This window comes from Ailuropoda melanoleuca, chromosome 12, assembly GCF_002007445.2.
Source record: "Ailuropoda melanoleuca isolate Jingjing chromosome 12, ASM200744v2, whole genome shotgun sequence".
NCBI classification, from domain to species: domain Eukaryota; kingdom Metazoa; phylum Chordata; class Mammalia; order Carnivora; family Ursidae; genus Ailuropoda; species Ailuropoda melanoleuca.
Window position 1 is genome coordinate 57,700,558 of NC_048229.1, and position 5,274 is coordinate 57,705,831.

General features: G+C 43.5%; 1 pseudogene; it reads right to left on the minus strand.

The window, feature by feature from the left end:
• LOC105237091 overlaps positions 1–3,640 on the minus strand; it is a 33,183-nt pseudogene extending 29,543 nt beyond the window's left edge.
• Positions 3,641–5,274: the final 1,634 nt, after the last annotated feature.

Consider the following 5,274-nt stretch of genomic DNA (forward strand, 5'->3'; position numbering starts at 1 on the left):
CCCCCCCCCCCGCAACATTGAAAGATGTCATCTGAGTTGCATGGATTACTCTACCACAAAACTAGATTACATCCCCAATTCATTATTATTTTAGAAAACTCACCTTTCAACCACCTATAACATGGGCCATCATTCGTATCGAACTTAATTAGAAAACAGTTTGGATGTTGGAGGAATTCCTAATTTAAATCAATTAAAGGGAAAGTTGTCAAGTTCATTTTGGGTTTGCTTTTCTCTACTCTCACAGCAGGACTGAAGAGATCTGTCTTCCCCAATCTCCTTGTCTTCTTCCAGGATTATGTCATAGTGTTCAGTGTGTAAATCTAGGAACTCATGGTGGCAATTAGCATCTGAGACTCCTGCCACAGCTAGGAGAAGGAGCCTGGGTGACAAACAAAGCCATCCCAGGATTTCATGCTGGAGATTTCTTTGATGGGTGCTTTCGTTCACAAATGACATATCTCTAGTTGTTGGGGCAAGGCAACCCTGTACTCTAGCCCTATTTCTGTTCTATGTTGAGAGCTCTTCTTCCTTCCCTCCCCACACCCTAAATCCTATTGTGTCACAGTTAATCTAGTTATCAAATGGAAAAAGCATGTCAGACAGTGACTATTTAAGGAGCACATTCTTTTCAGTGAGCAGATCATTACAGGTCCTTTACTTCTGCATTGCTAAAATAAGATTCTTTGCCTTACCTGTCACCTACCCATATCCTTGCTGGCATAAAATATGTGCTCCCTCTCCACCCAACTTAGCTAGAACTACTTTCTGTGTACTAATTTCACTCATTTTCATGCCCATTAAAATCATTATCTGTCAAGCAAAGGGGACAAGATATATTCTATATAGTGATTATATAGTAATTATATAGTAATATTATAGAATATATATATTCTAGATATATTCAAGATATATTCTATATAGTGATTATATAGTAATTATATAGTAATATTATAGAATATATATATTCACTATATATAGTGAATATATATAGTGAATATATATATTCTATTCTATATATATAGAATAGAATATATATATTCTATTATAATCACTATATATAATATATATTACTATATATAATATGTATTACTAATCATGATATTATATATAGTGATATATATCACTATATATATTCTATATATATTATATATATATTCTAGAATATATATATTCTATATAGTGATTATATAATGATTACATTCTAAAATTGGGGCATATGATTATGATCCTTTATATATCTGCCTTATCTCTAGGGCCATGAGAACAGGGACCAAGTTTTAATGATCATTAGTATCCTAGGATATAGATTACTCTCAGTTTATTACTTTGAGTGAGTTAACGAATGAAAAAATAACAGCTGTCTTGTATTACTTTTGACTACAAAAACAATAGAAGATTTCAAAAAGATGGAATTCCTGAAATCTTTTAATGATTTGAGAAAATTATCCAGGATATTTGAAAGGAGACATATCCATAAATTCTAGATTTATCGTCTGTTATAGATAGGGTGAATCAAAAGAAATTTCTAGCCAAGAGACTAGAAAATCCAGACCAAATTACGGTTATGCATGTAGGATATTTAATGGAAAATCCTGTACCACAGATTCAAAGACTCTTCAGAGTTTCACCTCTACAGTCAAAGTAGTTGTAAAGGTTAAAACAATTATCCAAGTAATTAAGGTGATAATATTTTCTTTTCTTTTTACATAACTTATGTGTAGCTTTGTCTTCAATCAGATTATAAACTCCGTAATGTTAGAAATCTCCCTCTTCTTTGAGTTTCGAGGATTGCCTCTCCTGAACTGGTCTTAGTAGATACTCATTTGATTGATTACTCACTGGGTGGCTGAATGGAGATGTGGAACTGCTGGGTTTGGATTCATAGCTGGAAGTTGAGCAGCTAGGTTGGGTCGCAGAAATTAATGCCCATGATGGCAGTGGCAGATTCTCTGGGTGCTAGGGACTCAATTTCAGGATGCTGATGCCAGCAGACAGCTTAAGGGTGACCACATGCAGGCTCTTGATGGGGATACTGGAGCTCTTGGAGAAGTGGGTATGCATGGATACTATGTGGGTCCCCTGGTGACAAAGGTGGGCTGCTGAAGGTCTAGTCCACAGCCAGCCCCTCACCAGCTACAAGGTGCAGCAGCTTCTGCCTTCCAACCCCTGACACTGGAAGGGCAGCAAGGGGATCAGGGGAGAGCCTGTGAATGTCAGGCCCTCCAGGTCAGCAGCCAAACAGGTGAACACAACCATGGTGGGAGACACAGGCTGGACAGTAAGAGGGAAAGTCTAGATCAAATGAAGACATTTCTTTGGCTGCAGGAGTACATGGTCCCCAGGGAGTTTTTTGTTTTGGTTTGGTTTGGTTGTTGTTGTTGTTGTTGTTGTTTTTGTTTTTTCTTCTTTTCAGGAGGCAGGTTCCTCCTGTTCTTCCTCGGGATCCAATGTCATCTCAAACTCTGATGAGCTATTGGTGAAATCTCTGCCCTCATAAGACAAGCCTTCTCCTTGTCCTTCTGGCACCTTCTTCATCTTCCTCCTCATTGTGTTCACTGTCACTCCATCTCGCTTTCTCCTCACTCTCATCTTGAGCTGCATAATTAGACTCACTGCTGGAGTCTTCAGCTGCTCTCACTGCTGCTCTCACTGACTGACTCACTCTTGGACTTTGGGAGTCTATCTGTGGACTCTGTGGGGGCCTGACTCCTCTTCCTTTCCTCTTCTCCCAGTTGGAGCACTTGGTCCATCTAGGTACCTCCATGTTGCATGCAGATGTGCTTGGAGCTTCCTCTGGCCAGTTTGGAAGCTCTTGGTAGCCTGTGGCCTTGGCGTTTAGTGGGTGGGATAGTGAGCCCAGTTGGAAGTGGTCTGCTCTTTGAAGGATGACTGCAAGCCTGTGGCTGGTTTGGGTGCCAGGAAGAGCTTCTTGGCATGGTGGCTGAGGGCTCCACCCTACTCTGAAGAGAGGATAAACTGCCCGGTGAAGTGTGCTAGGTCACAGATATCAGAGTTCTGGTGGGACTTGGCCAGATTTAGTATATACTGGGTCAACAGCTTGGTCTGCTTAGGGTTGGTCAGGTAGAGCTTGGCCGCCAGGTTGAAGACCTGCAGTTTGTGGATGTCTTTCTCTGCTGTGAGGGACTTGGCCGTTTTTCCCAGGACATCAGGCGAATACTGGAGACATGCTCACTGTACTCACCCATGAGCCATGGGATGCTGGCTCAGGCCATGAGCACCTAGGTGTTGTCTGTGAGCTTTGCCAACTCATGACCTCCTCATGCTGAGCTGGCTGCATGTGCAGCAGCTTCTTAATGATGACCACTGACTCTGTGATGAATAGCTCATCACACCGAAACAGTAGCTGCACTTGGCCATTGAGGCAGGTATCACAGACTGTTCTTTCATAGTTGCACAGCACCCAATGGCCTGGATCATGGTGCCATAAAGTCCCTGCCCATGCTGTGAATATAGGTCTGGAATTTCTGTAGGACAGTAAGGATTCTAGTTTCATTAACTAGTTTGTTCAGCACTTCCAGCTTTAGGGTTTTCATCTGGGTGGAGTTGATTGACCTGATGGAGAAGCTGTTCAGGTAGTATTGAAACCCACGGGATGCTCGATGGACGTGGTGGCCATGTACTGCCCCTCACTGTAGAGAGGCTAGGGTCAGAGATACTGGGACCTTGGATTGGGCAAAGGGCAGTAGTGTGGGGAAAAGAGGTGGACCAAATACAATGGAGTAGAAAACAAGTTGGAGGAGGGCAACAGTAGGAAGAGGGCAGGACTGGGGTCAGTACACCGGTAGGTGGGCCAGGATAGAGAGGCGGAATGATGCACCCAGCATGCTAGTGAACCCCTTTTTTTTTTTTCTTTTGAGCACAAAATATTTTATTTAACAATTTGCATTTTGGAAAAATAGAAACTCCTGCCTCAGAGGAAGCTTCTTGAATCAAAAGTCCCTGTCAATTGCCACAGAGAGCAATGGGAAGGGCTGGACTGGAAGAAGCAGGGAGCCAGGAGGGTCTCACATCCCAGGAATCATATCAAGTGCTGACCAAGGATACAAGAGACTGATCCATCAATGAGGCCAGGCCTTTCAAAGTGACAAGAATAAATGAATCCAGTCATACAAGTCTCCAAAACATTTTGGGAAACATTCTTTGGGTCTTTCCTAGACGATCAAGTGAACCAGAAAAATGGGAAGACCTGTGCTAATTACACATTTACACTTTTTTTAAAAAGATTTTATTTATTTATTTGACAGAGATAGAGACAGCCAGCGAGAGAGGGAACACAAGCAGGGGTAGTGGGAGAGGAAGAAGCAGGCTCATAGCGGAGGAGCCTGATGTGGGGCTCGATCCCAGAACGCCAGGATCATGCTCTCAGCCGAAGGGCAGACGCTTAACCGCTGTGCCACCCAGGCGCCCCACACATTTACAATTTTTACACTTTGATTTAAAATACCATGCAAACTATGTTCTCCCAGCAGCACATACAGAAATTATTATCTAATGATTTTTTTTAAGATTGATTGATTTATTTGAGAGAGGGCGCATGTGTGCGTGGGCGAGCACTTGGGCGCAGCAGCTGGGGAGGAGGCGGGAGGGTAGGGACAGAGGGAGAGGAGAAACTCTTCAAGCAGATTGCCCATTAAGCACAGAGCCAGAGGCTGGGCTTGAACTGCCTACCCTGGTATCAGGATCTGAGCCCACCTGAGCCAAAACCAAGAGTCAGATGCTTAACCAACTGAGCCACTCAGGTGCCCCTCCTAATGACGTTTATGAATATTTAAACCTTTCTTCAGTCTGTTCAGACTTAAGAATGTAACTAGTTTTAAGAATAGTCGGTGAAGCCTCCAAACTTTGAGTCCAGGAAGAGGAGGCTTTCCTTTGCAGTTTAATTTATGGCTAACAGTCAACCTATCAGCTAATTGAAAATCTCAAGGTGGAAGGAATTCCCCGTATGTGGGTGATGGATGGCACCTGGCAGGGGGAGACGCCTAGAGTTAGAAAAAGATGGTGGCCAGACACTGGAGCGGGGCGGAGGGAGAGTATGGAGCTGCTGTCTGCCCACCAGCATCCCCTAAATGTGTCTTATGTTAGATGCCTGTACTCCTCAGGCCGAAGCTTTCAGATTAGCAAATGAGCGTCTTTCACGGAAGTCTGGACACCTCGGGACCTGCTGCCTCTGCGCTGAGCCCTGGGGCCGGTGAGTCCATGATTCTCAGATTGTTACGTAGCCGAGTGAATGTCGTGGCCCAGAGCCCTCCT